Below are 19,680 nucleotides of genomic sequence, written 5' to 3' on the forward strand. Positions count from 1 at the left end.
CCTTATAGGATCAGTTTGTTGTCTGTCCGTCTTACAAATAAAGTACGCAACGCTTCGTACAAATAGTACTTTTTTATTTATTTATTCAGATACAAGTTAGCCCTTGACTACAATCTCACCTGGTGGTAAGTGACGATACAGTCTTGCTTACGGCTATTTCGGATCGGGAATTCTTGGATTCAGATTAAATGCAGTGCAAAAAGAGAGATCATTAGGATTCCGTACCTCAAAAGGAAAAGGGAACCCTTATAGGATCAGTTTGTTGTCTGTCTGTCTGTCTATCTGTCAGTCTGTCAGTGTGTCTGTCAAGAAACCTGTAGGGTACTTCCCACTGACCTAGAATGATAAAATTTGGCAGGTAGGTAATAACAGTTATAACACACGTAAGGGGAAAAATCTGAAACAATGAATTTGTGGTTACATCACGAAAAATAAATAAAAATGTGTTCATTAACGAATAGTTAGTATTTTCAACTTTCAAGTAAGATTAGTAAACCAAGTGTGATATCATATAAAAGGACCTTACTTGTACATCAAAAACCGATTTTATTTATTTTTATCCATACTAATATTATAAATGCGAAAGTGTATCTGTCTATCTGTCCGTCTGTTTGTCTGCTAGCTTTTCACAGCTCATCCATTTAACCAATTTTGATGAAATTTGGTACAAAAATAGCTTGCATCCCGGGGAAGGACATAGGCTACTTTTATGATAAATAAGATTTAGTGGATACCGCTATTTTTCTGGAAATAACGTTAGATGCGAAACTTCAATGGGGCTCTCATATAAATAACTTATCGAACAGACAGTTCTGCTGCATATGCGGTAAAAAAGATTCGCCAGTTGACAGACATAGAAACGGCGAGACTAGTATATTTTAGTTACTTTCACAGCATTATGTCATATGGCATATTATTAGAAAAGAAAAAGAAAGAAAAGAAAAAACGTTTATTTTTAAAGCTGTACCACACATTACCAGTTACCAACTGGTTAGGTTATCCCAGCGCCTCTTATACTTGAGTAATAAAGTCAAAAAACCTCAAGTAGAAGAAGCGCCGGAATAAAGTATGTCATGTGTGGCACAACCCAAAAAAAAAGGTCCCTACTCAGCATAAATGCATATTGTCTTGCACAAGTACAAAAACATACAGCGCTGGTTTTCAGTAGAAACCCTGATTCAGATGGCACCACGGAATTATTATGGGGTAATGCTGCTGATATAAATTCTATTTTTGTGCTGCAGAAAAGGGCTGTTCGAGCCATATATAGTATGGGACCACGAGAGTCGCTGAGAACTAAATTTAGAGAAGTTAAAATTATGACAGTGCATAATCAATATATTTTTGAAAATTTATTGTACGTATATAAAAACATAAATAAATTAACAAAAAAAGTGACTGTCATAAGTTCAAAGTGACTGTCATAAGTTCAAAGTTTTCATAAAACGTAAACTAATTAAAAAATCCTATTACATTGTAAAGGATTATTTAAATGATAAGCAAGCTTGGGAATGAGTTGCTCGGCTTTGTGATAGTTCTAATAAGTTTAATTTATGATTTTGTAAAGTGGTGATAATAAAAAGAATACCCGGCTGAGTTAGCTGTGGGCTCTTCTCAGTCTTGGGCACGTTTGGAACCCTCGTAGCGTTTGCGAAATAATTATCACCACTATATTTTACAAATCCAACAACTGACAATCGAAAAGAGTAATTTATTACCTATTTTGAACAAATCATTTGACTTTGACTTTTGATCCCGGAAAATCAAAGTTCCCACGGGATTTTTAAAAAACCTAAATCCACGCGGACGAAGTTGCGGGCATCATCTAGTGCATAATAAATAGTTTTTGATTTATCATGCAAAATGTCAAAAAATACTATTTACCTATTTATTTATTTTTATTTTTCACTAGCTGCCCCGGCGAACTTCGTACCGCCTAACAGTCGATTCTTTTTCAGGAATTTTTTAAAAATTTTCTCTCCGTAAGAACCATATTCGTACTTCAAGGAATATTATAAAAAAAGAATTAGCGAAATCGGTTCAGCTGTTCTCGAGATTTGCGATCAGCAACACATTTAGCGATTCATTTTTATATGTACCGAAATTCTAGTTACATAGTAGTAATAAATTAAGTTACATTGTAAATGCTTATCTCTAAACGGAGATTTAGAGATAAACATTTTACTATTGTAGTACGGAAACCTCGGGGCGCGAGTCTGACTCGTACTTGGCCGGTCGGTCTGTCGGTCGGTCGGTCGATTTATTTTAGAATGCATCGTATCGACAGCTGGTGGTAGTAGTTTACATATATCCTACTAATATTATAAACTAGGTGAAGCTATGATAGCCTAGTGGTTAGGACGTCCGCCTTCTAAACGGAGGTTGGGGGGTTCGATCCCGGGCACGCACCTCTAACTTTTCGGAGTTATACGCGTTTTAATTAATTAAATATCACTTGCTTTAACGGTAAAGGAAAACATCGTGAGGAAACCTGCATGCCGAGTTCTCCATAATGTTCTCAAAGGTGTGTGAATTCTACCAATCCGCACATGGCCAGCGTGGTAGACTATGGCCAAAACCCTTCTCACTCTGAGAGGAGACCCCTGCTCTGTAGTGAGCCGGCGATGGGTTGATCATGATGATGATGATGAGGTGATGCCCACGACTTCGTACGCGTGGATTTAGATTTTTAAAAATCCTGTGGGAACTCTTTGATTTTCCGGGATAAAAAGTGGCCTATGTCACTCTCCAGGTCAACCATACCCATGCAAAAATCACGTCGATCCGTTGCTCTGTTGCGACGTGATTGAAGGACAAACCAACGAACCAACAAACAAACACACTATCACATTTATAATAGGTGTAGTGATGTGTGTGTGTGGATGTTTGGATGTTTGTTACTCAATCACACAAAAACGGCTGAACAGTTTTGGATGAAATTTGGAATGGAGATAGATAAAAGTGTTAATTTAGGGTATACCCTAAATTAACACATAGGCTACTTTTTATCCCGGAAAATCAAAGAGTTCCCACGGGATTTTTAAAAACCTAATTCCACGCGGACGAAGTTGCGGGCATCAACTAGTAATAAAATATAATTTGGACTTATCCGAATTCCGAAAGTCAGGGTTGTCAAATCACACTTTACATTATAAAGGCGAAATTTTGTATCTGCGTGTGTGTGTGTATAGGTTTGTTACCCTTTCACGCAAAAGTACAAGACGGATTTGGCTGAAATTTGAAATAGTGATCGCTTTTGAAAGAGTTCTCGCGGGATTAAAAAACCACTATATCCTCGCGGACGAAGTCGCGTATATCATCTAGTTACAAATATAAGTATGTAGGTCATATTGTGTGCTTAGACAATTTAATTATATACTTGAGTTTTCGTGTAACAGAAACAAAAATGGATTGGCGGAAGAGGAAAAAGAAACGGTTTAGACTCGCAAAAGCTTCTCGCAAAAGCAAATCCCTTGCAAAGAGGAGATCTATTAAAATTCATCAGAATCTTTCCAAACCATAATATTATCTTGTGATGATAATGCCATTACTTTTTCGGGGTTATTCCCGTGCGTCACACCCGACGTGAGTAACAATGTGACTCGACGGGAATTTTATTTGACTGAATATGTACTTTTCCGGGATGCTGAATTTGATAATGACATTTATTTTCAAATCCAAAATAGTAGACATGCACTTTTCACAAAAAAATAGAAATGGGTGTCGTTTTCAGGGTTTCCAGGATGCTGGTTTTGATAATGACATTAATTTTTTAATCTAAGATGGCGGGCCAGCACTTTTATAAAAAATAGACGCGAGTGTCGTTTTCAAGGTTCTCCAGGATGGTGAATTTGATGATGACATTTATTTATTTTTAATAAATACTTATATATTATACTTCTATTTTAGTGGATCACGGGATTTTCTTTGGCAAGGAAACGACAAAGCAAAAAATCGAATTGAATTAGATTATGATGCTATCACACCGTACCATTTAGAGCCAGCTTCTGAAAGTTTGACACTGTGTTTGTAAGTTGATATTATTTAGATACTAGCAAATGCCCACGACTTCGTCCGCGTGGGCTACACAAAATTTCGAACCCCTATTTCACCCCCTCCAGAGTTGAATTTTCAAAAATCTCTTCTTAGTGGATGCCTGCGTCATAATAGCTATCTGCATGCCAAATTTCAGCACGATCCGTCCAGTAGTTTGAGCTGTGCGTTGATAGATCAGTCAGTCAGTCAGTCAGTCAGTCAGTCAGTCAGTCACCTTTTTCTTTTATATATTTAGATTAGGAATTAGGATTAGGATAATATAATTATTATGTTACTAGCTGCCCCGACGAACTTCGCACCGCCTACAGTCGATTCTTTTTCAGGACATTTTTTAAATTTTTCTCTCCATAAGAACCATCCCCGTACTTCAAGGAATATTATCAAAAAGAATTAGCGAAATCGGTGCAGCTGTTCTCGAGATTTGCGATCAGCAACACATTCAACGATTCATTTTTATATAATAATATAGAGATTTACTATTTGTTGTCAGATTTGTCAATGCTGAATTATGTTGTATTTTAGTGACTCAAGACATTCCTTTTAGAAGAAAACAAGGAAAATAAAATGAATGTGCCCAATATACGTACCACTGAAATCCAACATGATGCTGCAACATTCAATTCCGTACTAAATATTGAAAGGTCTACCCATACCATACTTGTAAGTTGTTATGCTATGTTTTTTGCATACATTCTATATAGATAATACTCACAATATTTACGTTGATTGTATGTTTATTAATTCCAGAAATGAAATGGAGAGCTTCAATAGTTCTGCGTCGAATGATACATCTAATGTGACTGTTGAAACAGAAAATGATACATATTGTGTTTATGTGTGTAGTGGGCTTTTAGAGGGAAATTGAATTGTACCTACTTCCTACTTATAAAAATAAAATTTTCATTTTTGAGATCAAAGTGGAATTTATTTAGACTTTTTTATACACAAGTAGATGGTATATATAGTTTTTAGTCGCTACTAATAGATAAGTGTAGGCAACAAAATTTATTTTCACAGACAAACGAATGTGTAATCATGTGTTCCTAATAGGTAATCCGCCAGCACAGAGAATTCAACTCCTAGAGTACGCATATACAAGGATTTACATGAAAACAAAATCGTAAAATGTTGGCGGGGGACAGGGGAGAATGCTTTGTTGTGATTGGTGGACTGACTAATAAAAACAATGTGCGGAATGAGGGTACCGAACGGGCGTGGGCGATGATTCATTTAAAATTCCGTGGGATCACCACGATTTAGCAATGCAATTCCTTAGGTACAGCATCAGGGTCGAGAAATGGGTCTTCGAGTTCAATGATAAAGTCTTTACTTGGTAGATATAGGTACCTACCTCTCAATATCAATTTATAACCGACAGTTTCAAAATCCCATAAGTTTTGGTGGTCATGTCCCCTGCAGCATCAGGATTGAGGAGTTGAAATCCACATTTTATATAGGACAATGTTGCAAAGTTTCTTTATCAATTAAAAAAAATACGCAAATCGGTTCAGAAATCTCGGAGATTTCTGTGTACATAGGTAGAAAAAACACAACTCCTTTTTTAAAAGTCGGTTAAAAAAGTATCCTTTGTTAATTCTCTACTTGTCTGTAAAAGTCCCGTCAAAATAGGTTCTGCCGTTCCGAAGATTAGCCCGTTCAAACTTCAAACAGACAGACAGACAGACAGTTTTTAAAAACATTTGATTCAGCTGTTATGGTACAGTTCAAATAACAATATTATGAGCTTGCGGTAGTTATTTCGAAATTACAGACAGACACTTCATAGAAGTATGGATTTCTATAATATAATATAAGTACGAGTTGTTTATACACGCTGAGGTAGTAGTTACCTAATAGGTATGTATGTAAGTGAGATTTTATAGTATTCATCAAAAGATAAGTAGGTAATCATTATCATTCAAAAAAAATTTAAAAATATCTATTTCAGTAGGTAAAACAATTTCACATAGTGCGTAGTAATTGGGACCATCCCAGTAAGTGTTTTAGTATTGCTACGAGTACTCGTGGCAGGCGACCCCGCTCTTCCATAAAATCTTATACAATAATAATTGAAATAAGTAGTTCCTTCATAAATCATATATTTACAAAAATTCATCGGTGACATCTGTCCAACTATCTGTGTGCCATCATCAATATATCCGGACGCTAGTGTGAGCGCATGCACTCGCTACACTGCTCATCACTGAGTCTATTTCTTTCTATCACAATGTTAGGTGAAATAGCATACAGGTTACCCACGTGGGCCGAGCAGTTCGGACGTGCATCCAGCGTCACCTTAACAAAAAAGATTAGATCTAATTAACTTGGCCTTCTAATTCAAGATGCTAAGTGACCTTGCGTGAGATAAGATCGAGTGCTTTATAAAAGGTTGATGAGAATCAACGAACTCAGATAAGACTCAATAATTAAGTTTATATAGTCATCATCATTATTATCTTCAAACCGATAGACGTCCACTGCTGGATATAATAATCTCTCTTGTAGGGACTTCCAAAAACGTCTATCGGTTTTTCGAACTATGTGCCCTGCTCATTGCCATTTCAGTTTCGCAACTCGCCGAGTTATTTTGGTTACTCTGGTTCTCCTACGGATCTCCCCATTTCTGATTTGATTGTGAGAAAATTCCAAGCCTAGCTTTCTCCATCGCCCGCTGAGTGAATCTCAGCTTTCTTAGGAGGAAATGAAATGAAATGAATTTATTTAAATTACTAGCTGATGCCCGCGACTTCGTCCGCGTGGAATTAAGTTTATTGAAAAATCCCGTGGGAACTCTTTGATTTTCCGGGATAAAAAGGAGCCTATGTCACTCTCCAGGTTTTTATCTATTATACCTATTATATACCTATACCCATTCAAAAAATCACGTCAATCCGTTGCACCGTTGCGACGTGATTGAAGGACAAACTAACAAACCAACAAACCAATAAACAAACAAACACACTTTCGCATTTATAAGAAGGGTACTGGTAATAAGGGTACTGATGTAGAACAGCATGTAAAAAAGTCTTGTATAATTAAAAAATTATCATTACCATCCCCGGCTGTAGTTGCGATGTCAAATAATACATACCTGAAACAAAATTAAAACAACTTTTAGTATAAAAAATAAATAAATAACTAACACAATAAAGATAGCAATGTTTTAAAGAAGCCATAAATAGGGATTGTCTCTAATCTTTACTGCTTTACCGATAGGATTAACCTCATTTGCCAATGTTTATTAGCAACAGCCTAGTCACAAAGTAAGAATATCGTTTTGCTATACCTAAGTACAAAAAAACAGTGATGGCCTAGTGGTTAGGACGTCCGCATTCTAATCGGAGGTCGGGGGTTCGATCCCCGGCACGCACCTCTAACTTTTCGGAGTTATGTGCGTTTTGTTTGATTGAATATTACTTGCTTTAACGGTGAAGGAAAACATCGTGAGGAAACCTGCATGCCTGAGAGTTCTCCATAATGTTCTCAAAGGTGTGTGAAGTCTACCAATCCGCACATGGCCAGCGTGGTAGACTATGGCCAAACCCTTCTCACTCTGAGAGGATACCCGTGCTCTGTAGTAAGCCGGCGATGGGTTGATCATGATGATGATACCTATAGTACGCGACAGATCGAGACGGCAATCGGGGAGGGAACGTCCCTCACACTCGTACAGCCCCCACGCTAACCCGGTGTAGGCAAGCATGGGTGACGTGCGGGTCTGCGGGGCGTACCCCCGCCTCAAAACCCGATTGCCATCTCAACCTGTCGCGTACTATAGGTATAGCAAAACGATATTCTTACTTCGTGTGATCAAGGAGCCTTGCATCCACTGGCTTATGGGGCTTGGACTGCTGACTTACATCGTGCAAGTGGGTAATCGGCTTTCTTATAGTGGCGCCGATCTGTTTTTTTTAGGGTTCCGTAGCCAAATGGCAAAAACGGAACCCTTATAGATTCGTCATGTCTGTCTGTCTGTCCGTCTGTATGTCACAGCTACTTTTTCCGAAACTATAAAAGCTATACTGATGTTGAAACTTGGTAAATAGTTGTATTCTGTGAACTGCATTAAGATTTTCACACAAAAATTAAAAAAAAAATATTTTGGGGTTCCCCATACTTAGAACTGAAACTCAAATTTTTTTTCATCAAACCCATAGGTGTGGGGTATCTATGGATAGGTCTTCAAAAATGACATAGAGATTTCTAATATCTTTTTTTTCTAAATTGAAAAGTTTGCGCGAGAGACCTTTCCATTTTCCAAAGCGGTAAAATGTGTCGCCCCCCCCCCCCCCCCCCCCTCCCCTGTTACTTCTAAAATAAGAGAATGATAAAACTAAAAAAATATATGATGTACATTAATGTAAACTTCCACCGAAAATTGGTTTGAACGAGATCTAGTAAGTAGTTTTTGTTTTATCGTGCAAAATGTCGATAAAATACGATTGTAGGACCACCTACGGAACCCTCAGTGCGCGAGTCTGATTCGCACTTGGCCGGTTTTTTTAAACTATAGTATCTTCATCCTGTTCTTTTTAATATTGCTAAAAAAGGACGGAACATGAATTTTACAAACGACTCTAAATTTTAGTGCACGCTACAAATTTAAACAATACGCTCGTACTAGCAGCTAAAATCACGAGGTTTGACGGCTCTAAATTAAATCAAAAACTGTCAAACTGTGCCTATCCTTTTTACATTATATTAGTAAGAAGAGGATGCGAATGCTCTAAAATCTAGTTATGCTCAGAATCAGTAATTCAGTACCATTGTCATGGTATATGATGGCCTTTACAGTAAAATCATCACCCCTGGCTGACACCAGATAATAATTTGCCTTATTGAAATACAGTAAATCACAAAATTATTCTAATACAAAATCTGAAAATACACCATTACTTTGAGCAATGTCCTCCACAAGGCATTATAGCCTTACTGTATGCGAATAAGGTACATTTTCGCGTGACGCTTGTGCTTTCAGCGATCAGATGTTGTGAAAGGGCTTCATTTACATAAATAAGGCACCCAATCACGTTACTTTGAACTGTGGTATGGAGTGTCATTACGGTTGCTTATTGCATATCAAAATAACGTCTTTGTGGTGAAACTAGGACACCTTAGGGCTAGTTGAGTAGGGACTTCCACACGCCACGATCTTGCGCCGCCTGAATCCAGCGGCCAAATCCTGTAACCACAAATTCACAGTTTTCGGATTTATTCCTTCCCTTGTGCTATAAGACCTACCTACCTACCAAATTTCATGATTCTAGGTCAACGGGAAGCACCCTATAGGTTTTTATGACAGACACGACGGGCAGACAGACAATTAGACAGACAGACAACGAAGTGATCCTATGAGGGTTCCTTTTCTCCTTCTGAGGTACAGAACCCTAAAACCTCTGAAACTCAAACTCAAATTATTTATTCAGAAATCAGAATATGTAAAATTTTATGCTTTCTGATTGTCAAAATTTTTAATTTATAAGATGATAAAATAGTGGTGATAATTAATACGTACTTAAAACTAAAGCTACGAGGGTTCCAAACGCGCCCAGGTCTGAAAAGAGCCCACAACAAGTTATCCCAGCTATCCCAAGCCGTCCCAAGGAGTCACGATCCTCAGCAATGGAGAAACTATGAACGGGGAAATAAACTAAAATTAATAAAACAATAATTGTAAAACGTAATCAGTAAGTTTCGCCTATCGACGTGGAAGGTAACTGGATTCAATTAAAAGTTGAACACGGCCGTCGTGTACTTCTGTTTGATCTGGAATCTCAATAATAACATTCTGGAATCCGGAGCTGGAATTTTTTTCCAAGCAATGAAATGCAACGATATTTCGTAACGGTATTTAAAAGCTTTACGCTTTACGTTAACAATATTTTTATGGCATTGGTACGCCACGCTGCGTGAAAATGTCGTATTAGCAAACGATTTTCTCAGATAGATTCTATAGACACCTTTTTGTATTCAAATCAACCGAAAATTTACTATTTCAGTTGCTTGTTCCGCTTGCTTCTTTAATGCATGTTAAAAAAAAATAAAAAAAAAATAATAATAATAATAAGAAGAATAATTCATAAGAAGAGTTTAGGCTCCATAATATAAATATTGCATAGATAATATTATACTTACTCGTATTTAACCAAAGGATAAACAGGTGATTTACTCGCCGTTTGTAAGACTTGAGCATCTTAGGCGTATTATCACCTCATTGTAATCTTATTAGGTGTATTAATCCTAATCTTCCTATAGCTAACCCAACGATCTGTGAAGAGCAACACTGGAAGAGAAATTACGATCAAAACGTAGGGTTGACACTCAAAGATCTACAGACGGACACGGAATACACGGATTTTGGAGCGATTTTATAAGCTAGTATTGTACCTAAACGTTTTGAACTGAATTTTTCAAAGAAATGAATGAAGATAGCAAGTCTAACTTGTTTTTTTTATCGACAATAAGCATCACTCTTAGCAAACGATTTGCAAAACTCTGGTTTTGATTTTTTCAAAGTATGAAGTTACAGTCGGGACCCATAATCCACATGACGTACCTACCTACCTATTATACGTCGTATAGTAACTTTTTGAAGCAATCTACCTAAATGTTTATTTCTATCTCTACATGTTTTAACTGATATCTAAGACTAATAGCAAAATAAGTAAGTAGGTTTCAAGAAAAATTCTAAAACTTCGGAACTTTTCAAGAAGTCCGTGACCCAGTTAAGTTTACTCATGAATGGCAACCCTATCTAAATTGTTAACATAATGCGATAGACCGAGATAGTAACACCAGTTACTTTGGTGTGAAAGAGACGAATAATGTTCCTAGAACAAATATATTTATGCTAAAGCAGTCGATTTATTGTGTAAACTCGGCTGGTTATGGAAATAAGCATAGTTTGTGAAGCCCGCCTTATCGTAAACTCCAATTTATCTCCTTGAGGTGTATCCGAGGAAGAAAATCAGCGAGAACATTATAGTGTGTGTTTCTTGTAAACACACCGACAAAAGCCGTACCGCTAAGCGGTTTAGAGCTTGGATCTGATGCCGAGTAGAAACTTAATAGGGTATGGGTTTAATAAACTGCATTACCGCAGGTTTGGACGATCCCATTTTACAGTATGTTTACAACTTAGAGTTTTTAAATTAATAGAGAGAAAATATCGACGGTAAAACCGTGTATTTTTTGGCACAGAAAATGGCGGCGCTTGTTCATAGTATCAGCTAATCAGCTGTCATAACAAAAGATTAGGTTATTTATTTACAAGAAAAACATGTACTTACACTGGCACAGCAAATGGCGGATTGTGCCGAAACCCTGATTTTATAGTTATGTTGAAATGTAGTGTTGTCTCTTGCACACTTATGAGAATTTCGATAAGCTTGAGCTAGTTTCCGATCCGCTATTTTCTATAGGACATCCTTTCAACCCCTTGCCGGTCCACTACTGAGGACTGGTCTCCTTTCAGAATGAGTGTGTGTTGCAACAAGAATAGCATAAATTTAGCCAATCACAACAATTGCAATTGTAATAATGACTGATGTACGTTTTTCGGAATCGACCTACATTTTCCCTACAATTTTTGTCTTTAAAGGAGATTGCCCACTTTCTTAGGAGCTTTGGGCCCCCCCCAATATAATTGTTAAGTCACCATGGTTTTGATTTTATTTTGTAGACAAATACTTACATTCTTAGTTTTTATATTCTGCAAACGATTTCCATTTATTCACCCTGGTTATAAAGAAATCTTATTTTTTACGTTGCTGATATTGAGGTTATATTTAATTAATACTTCTTCAAAATAAATGGATGTTTACGATTCTAACTGTAATTGTGGATATTTTCAATGATATCGATATATGAAGGAAAAGTCGTAATTATTAAACATATAATCGTAAAAAAATAACACATTTTTTTAAATTAATTTAAGTTTTGACACGACTCGGCCACAAAAGAGGGCCCGTTCACGGGCGATCTCCTTTCCATAACAAAAGGTTATCTCGCACCATACCACGTCACGTCATTCCAGTTAAAAATCCAACATACAAAACTCAACCGTAAATTCGTCAGCCATGCCTAACTCGCGTGATTTGTTCGTGGGGCGGACGTGAAAAAAAGACACGATTGGATGACGTCCATTGCACAATAGGGGCGAGCATACCAACTAGACAAACGTTTTGTACAGTATACGTACAGTAATGTACGTCGGCCTTTAGAATGACATTTCAGCTTTGTAGAGCGTTGTCTCTGTCACTCATACCTATATGAGATTTTGTCGGTCTCAACAACAGAGAAAGTGATCTATAAATTTGCTAAAGGTCCAATGTACATTACTTTCGGCAGCGTACTGTACAAGCTATAATCCTCGTTTTTGTCTTATGTCTTCTTCTTCTTTAATATATAAAATGAAAAGCTGAATGACTAACTTTTTTTTTAAAGAATATTAGCCATGTGACACGACTAATATTCCCCTTTCCTCTCCAACTAAGTGTAAGGCTTGTGCTAGGAGTAGGTACGAATTTTGCAAGCAGATAATTATTTTGACGTAGACATCCGCTAAGAAAGAATTATTTAAAAATTGAACCCTTAAGGGTAAAGACTAGAAATTGGTGTAGTTCACGCAAAAGAAAACGCGGGCCTATGCTAGTGCGTATATTATAACCTTACATACCATACCTTCCTAAGGGCTCCATTAGTTTTAGTGTAGAAACCCATCAGGGTATGGGTTTAATGACATTGCCATACCCCTTCCAAGTTAGCATCTTGATCTGCATCAGCATTTCTGAGGCTCCGAGGTTGATTCGCAGATAAGGTGTTCGAGCTTTAAGTGCGCCTTTGCACCCATTGGTTGTGCAATAAAGTGAAAAAGTCCAATATTCTTTTGACGTACTTATCTTTCTCTTTACAACATTTACAAAAAATACGAAATACAAATACATTACACAATTAATAGTTTAAAATATTAGTTCCGCCTTACAAATATGTACAGTACGCGGCCAAAAGTGATGAACATCGATCTTTAGAAGGAGATAGCAGATTTGTAGAGCACTGTCTCGGTTGTGAGCCCGACAAAACGTCATATGGGTATGAGTGACAGAGACAACGCTCTACAAACCTGAAATGTCATTGTAAAGGCCGATGTTCATCACTTTCGGCCACGTACTGTATAAACCATGCTCAAGACTGGTGCCTACTTGATGTTACAATGTTTGAGAAACTTAAATAGGTCCGCCATTTTCCTTATTTTATTTGTAAGATAAATACCGAGTCAACTGTCTATCTTGTATATCCAGCCTAAACTTTTCAAATATCATAAATCATGGCTTGTGACGTCACCGCTTCATTCAGCCGCGTTGATCCAATACTACGTTGTCGTATATTTAAAAATAAAAGATCTGTAAGAGTTCGTTGTTTTAATTTTTTTTTCCTTTGTGTTGTATATTTTTAGAAAAGTTATAACGGACTTCATATACTTTGATTGATGTTTTTTTCATCAATGTGCTTAAACATGGTTCTTATAGAGATACCTACCTACCTATTGCGTAACATACTTAATTAAGTGATCCAAATCAATATTGAGTGATACCATAATGTTTTGATCCAAGAGTTGACTGGTTCAATTCCCATTTGAGCAAAAATATTATGATAAAAAATAAAAAAAATTTAGGGTTCCGTACCTCAAAAGGAAAAACGGAACCCTTATAGGACCCTCACTTTGTTGTCTGTCTGTCTGACTGTCTGTCAAGAAACCTACAGTTGGAAACAACAACATTGGACATAGTTTATTTATTCATTAGTTGAAATAACTATACTTTGTGAACATAAATTCAGTAGTTTTTTCTCAAAAATACTTTTTCTAAACCCTTTTCGCGCGCTTGATTTCGGTGAAAATCATCGTGCCTCACACTTTTCTCATACAATATGAAGTGAAAAGCAAACACTTTACCCACGTGCGCTGCCAATTTCGGTCGAGCGTACTGCGTCACCTTAAGTAAGTTAACAGAAACACCTGAAGTTCTGTAAAGAGTGTGCATCTCTATTCTCTACATAAATCTGAAAACACAGTTACCTACGATTTTTTAAGCCAAATCTGGGTAGTGTCGAAAGTGATGAAACCCGACAGATCTGAAAACAAAAACTTGCAAAAAACCTTTAAATTCACGTCAACGTGCGACATAACGATGAATGAGTTGGGCAGAGGCACTTTTTAATCCTTTTTCATCCATCGAATTTCAACGACTAGACCTCTGCAGACCGCCGCATTTCAAAACAACCCTGATTTTGATAACGGCTAGCCGTAATGTCATATAGATTATAGCAGATTATACAATCCGACTGCGACATATACCTACCTATATTATCAGGATAAATATAGTTATGTAGTATTTAACAAAAACAGTGAATTTCAGATTTTATACTTAGCAACACCGCACATAAGGAGACATGTGACACTTGACAAGATGGCGGCGTTAGTTCCAATTTTCGCCACGGGCCAAAAGAGCCTTGTCGCACTGTACACGACCGCTATACCTGCAGAGATTCGCGTCGTGGACAATCCCATACATCGCGTCCCACTTCCCGCGTTTATGACGCGCAGGTGTGGCCGTAGCTCTCGTAGCTTTACACTGACGAATACCAAAATATAAGGTATCTTCTCTCCAGACAGACAGTCTTCATTAAGTATTAATGCTAGTAAACTCTGAAAGGACCTTTGGATTAATAGAAAATTTCTTTATGTAGTCAAGATTTCACTGAACAGAATACACCAAGCTGTGGTCTCAAGTCAAACAAATTACACGAGGGATGACTCTGAAAGGACTAGTTTCGATTTCAATCGCACTTCAAAAAGCCAATGCGTCTACTCTTACCTCATCTATTAGTCTAAGAGATGCTTGTAAAATGTTCAAGTATCTGAAAACATTTTTTTTTAAATTAATATGCTAAAACCGATCTAAATTGGTTAGATGTTTTTTTAAAGAATATTAGCCATGTTAATAAATGTTCCGTGGCATTATCTATAAAAATGAGCAAATAAATCACGTTAAAATCACGTAAAAATTAAATATTTATTTTATTCTCTTTTTTATTATTTGACGTTATAGCGGCAACAAAAATACATCACCTGAGAAAATTTCAACTGTCCGACTATCACGGTCATGAGATACAGATTGGTGACAGACGGACAGAGGAGTCTTAGTAAAAGGGGCCCCTTAGGGTACATACCCTTTGGATACGGAACCCTAAAAATCAAACCTGTAATGAACAATGATGCAAAAACAGGTCCCGCTCTTTGTCTAGAACTAGATCATGAGACCCAAAAATAGTGAAAGACACATCTCATGAAAGCTGTTTATTTGAAAAGGGTCTTTGCAAAGCCTTTGTGAACGAAATCGGGGCTTAATATCTTAAAAGGGACGCTGGGATCTTCATGGTTGTGTTTGTTTCAAAGTTTTGTAAATGCTGAGAAATTTCATCTGAACGGGTGATACGAGCACATATTATTACTAGCTGATGCCCGCGACTTCGTCCGCGTGGAATTAGGTTTTTTAAAAATCCCGTGGGAAGTCTTAGATTTTCCGGGATGAAAAGTATCGTCACTCCCCAGGTCTTTATCTATACACCGTTGCACCGATGCGCCGTGATTGAAGGACAAACCAACAAACGAAAATCCCAACAAACAAACACATTTTCGCATTAATTATAATAAGGGTACTGATACCACACGGGCAGTGTGTGGCCGGGGGGGGGTTAGATTTTAATTGCGAATCTCCTCTTTATAGTCGGTTAAAATGTTATAAATAGGTACCCTGTTTGCATAGAGAATAGAAATGTGACTAGAATTTGTATTTCTAACGCTTCCGGTGCTAAAAAGGATTTACGTATGCAGCCGCATAAATTATTTAAAAAAAAAGTATTGTCACTGTTCATACCACGTTCATACGGAATTTATTTTCCGAGCCCAAAAGCCGAGCAGTCGACTAGAAGCGTTCGAAATTTAAAAGTCGCCTCCATTTTCGTGCGCCAGGTACAATAGCAACGTTTAAAGAATTAGTTTGCATCTGCCTGTGTTCAAGTGTGGTCGTGCGGAGTGCGGACATCGGTTATGCTGTTAACAAACGTACTGCCTTGATTAGGCAATGTGGTTGAATAAATCATTATTAACGATACTGTTGGTTGGTTGGGCTGAACGGACCCATTAATTTTAATAAAGTATGCTTACATCCACGACTGTTTAAATTTCCCAATAGTCGAATTTAAGTAGAGCAAAGTTGAATAAGCATAGTCTCGGTGCGCTGATCTTGCTTCACGCACACAAGTTGGGGTTGAGGAAGACTGAGGACCGGGTGTGGTGGCGCTCTTTAGGGAAGGCCTATGTTCAGCAGTGGACGTCCACAGGCTGATGATGATGATGATGATGATGATGATGATTCTTAGTATGAACTCATCTTTTATTTTTTGGCAGTGTATTTTTTCTACAGCAGTTTTCTTAGTAGCCAAACAAATTGTTATGTGAGTAGTTTTCCTTGAACCGATCGTGTTTATTTTTCCTTGCAGTAAAAACACTTGGACACCCGCTTCCCCAAATAACTACTGGAACAATTAAATTCATTCCGCATTAAAAAGACGGTGAAGAGCGGGCCGAACTCATGCCGAGAGAGTTCCGTATTTATTAGAAATGTCTAAAGCAAATGTATGTGTATTAAAATGATAAGGGCTATTATGAGCCTCAATAGATCAACGGGTAAAGGAGTGGACTGAAAACTGAAAGGTCGACGGTTCAAACCCCGCCCGTTGCACTATAATTGTCGTACCTACTCCTAGCACAAGCCTGACGCTTAGTTGGAGAGGAAAGGGATCATTTAACATGGCTAATATTCTTTAAAAAAAATGTTTTTGATATATATATTAAAAATATTTATAAATTTTCCTAAAAGTATAGGTAAAAACTATAGTTAAATTGTAAAATATTAGTAGATCTGTCTTGTAATAATTCCACGATTCGGAGCATAAATAAATTTTAAAAGGCAGTTTACTATTGTTGTGTGAAAAGAGTAACGGGAAGATGTTATAAGGATTCCGTTTTACCATTATGAGAGACGGAACCCTAAAAACTTGGTTTATATCCAGCCTGTATAATCATTAAGACGCCTGTTCGCCTCAAAGAGATTTAATGGATCGTTTAGCGGTGGGTTTAGCATTAAATGATTTATTTTCAGGCGAGAAGGTCGTTTGAAGTGTTCCCATGTTATTGTTATGAGGCGTAACGACGGATTATACTGATATTGGGTACCTTAGAACCACTAAGATCCCAAAAATATAAATTATTTTTCTAAATTTAGTATGTATAAGTGATACGAGTATTTTCAAGATATTGTAAGTACCCCTAACACGCGCAAAAAGAAAGAAAGAAAAGACGTTTATTTTTAAAAGCTGTGCCACACATTACCAGTTAAACCTACGAGTTAGGTTATCCCGTGATCTGTTAATTTGATTTGATATGGGCTCAAGCAGTATATACTATACCTAACCGAATTGCTCAAAGTTCGGACAGACATACAGACTGACAGACAGACAGACAGACAACAAAGTGATCCTAAAAGGGTTCCTTTTTTCCTTTTGAAGTACGGTCCTAAAAAAATCCTTCCTAAGTAAATAACTACGTCATATTATTAGCTCTATGCATGTTTTTCAGCCCGATCCGTCTAGTAGTTTGAGCTGCGCGTTGACAGGTCAGTCAGTCAGTCAGTTTTTCCTTTTATATATGTATTTAGATATCACTCACGACCATAGAGCTATGAACAAGCTTAGCTGTGCTCACGACAGTTCAATTTAAAACCACCATTCTTCTAGAATCCTGTAAAATTGTATTACCTCTAACCATTTTCCTGAGCTTTAAAGTCCAGCCGACTTCATAGTTAAAGAATATTTCTCCCAACCAATAAAAGTACGGTCGGTTTCGTTCCCGTGGACCTTTGTTATATTGTTGCGGTTGTGGTATTAACTAAATAGGCCTGAGTGCTTAGTACGAGATTTTACAACTCACCAAAACGTAAGAGTTCAATCGTCGGAACACAATAGCGTTATTTTGAAATGGCCCTAAAATGTACTTGATTTAAAGTCAAAAATTTAGTAGGTAGGTATCACCACCGATTTTAATTTTGTAAGATTTCTAGCTGACTGTAAAAAAATTAATTAATTTATTTCATGTACAGTACGCTGCAGAAAATAATGTACGTCGGCCTTTAGAATGACATTTCGGCTATGTAGAGCATTGTCTCTGTCACTCATACCTATATGACGTTTGGTCGGTCTTAACGACAGGGACAATGCTCTACAAATCCGCTATCTCCTTCTAAAGGTCGATGTACATTCTTTTCTGCCGCGTACTGTACAGCCTGTGCCACTTATGATATGTCAAGACTCAACCACTATGCACCAGTTCCTGAAGCATTTTACTTAGAAGAGCGGACTTGAAACTCAGCAGTTGCTCGTTTTTTAAACAAAATATTATATTATGTAAATAATATAGAACACTATTTTGTGATCAAAGTCAACAATTCCATGCAACCTTGTCAATAAGAAGTATGTATGGATGAACTTGAGCTTTAATACAAGACAATTAAGGTCCATTTTGCTTTAAAGTGGAAGTGTTTCGACGCTCGAATTCTATCAACGTAGGCAAGGTGTAACATCTTATACTAAGCCTACTGAGTTAGCCGTAGAGCCTTACGTAGCCACTTTCACGGTCATAAACTTGTGTTTATACGCCCTTTGTTTTGCCAAACGCATGACACCATTCCTTATTTGTTTTGTGGGTTACTTTTCTACACTAGTAACGTAATGGTACAAGTTTTCAACTACTTGGTAGATATCTGCCGAGGACTGCGTAGTTGCAAATGATTAATTATATTTTAATCTAATATCAAAACATTGGCATTTAAGGGATATAAAGATAAAAACTTTTGATCCTATGTATCTCTTGTTACCTACAATTTTTTTATCATAAACTGGAGAATGCTTGTGATTTCATTCACATGGATTTAGGTTTTAGGAAAGAGCTTATGTTACTATCCGGGTCTGTAAATTATTATTATTGTTTGCCAAAATCCATAAAAATCACATCGAACTGTTTTGGATAAAGTGCAGACGTCGTTGGAAGGCAATACAGATACCTACCTGTGTTTGTTCATTGGTTTGTTCTTTAATAACGTTGCAAAGCAAGCAAAATCCTATTATAGTTACCTGATTTTTATTTTTGGGTAAAAGCATTACCTATATGTACTAGTAAAACTTAAAGCAATTCTAGTGAATCGAATCGATGTAGGTGTGCTTCCTATATATATTTTTTTTAAATTCAGATACAAGTTAGCCCTTGACTGCAATCTCACCTGATGGTAAGTGATGATGCAGTCTAAGATGATAGCAGGCTAACCTGGAATGGGTATGGCAGTTTTTATTAAACCCATACCCCTTTGGTTTCTACACGGCATCGTACCGGAACGCTAAATCGCTTGGCGGCACGGCTTTGCCGGTAGGGTGGTAACTAGCCACGGCCGAAGCCTCCCACCAGACCAGACCAGAAATTTAGAAATTATAAAATTCCAAACCCCTGCCAGG

General features: G+C 37.2%; 1 protein-coding gene and 1 long non-coding RNA gene across 3 annotated transcripts in view; one reads left to right on the forward strand and one right to left on the reverse strand.

The window, feature by feature from the left end:
* LOC117996993 (pseudouridylate synthase RPUSD2-like) overlaps positions 1-19,680 on the reverse strand; it is a 471,791-nt gene that overhangs the window by 247,661 nt on the left and 204,450 nt on the right. The window lies entirely within an intron of this gene.
* Positions 3,793-6,351, forward strand: LOC138402280 (uncharacterized). The gene is made up of 3 exons (XR_011236720.1): positions 3,793-4,029; positions 4,579-4,716; positions 4,804-6,351. It is a non-coding gene; the product is annotated as an uncharacterized lncRNA (long non-coding RNA).

Source organism: Maniola hyperantus, chromosome 1 (genome assembly GCF_902806685.2).
Source record: "Maniola hyperantus chromosome 1, iAphHyp1.2, whole genome shotgun sequence".
In the NCBI taxonomy this organism is placed as follows: Eukaryota; Metazoa; Arthropoda; class Insecta; order Lepidoptera; family Nymphalidae; genus Maniola; species Maniola hyperantus.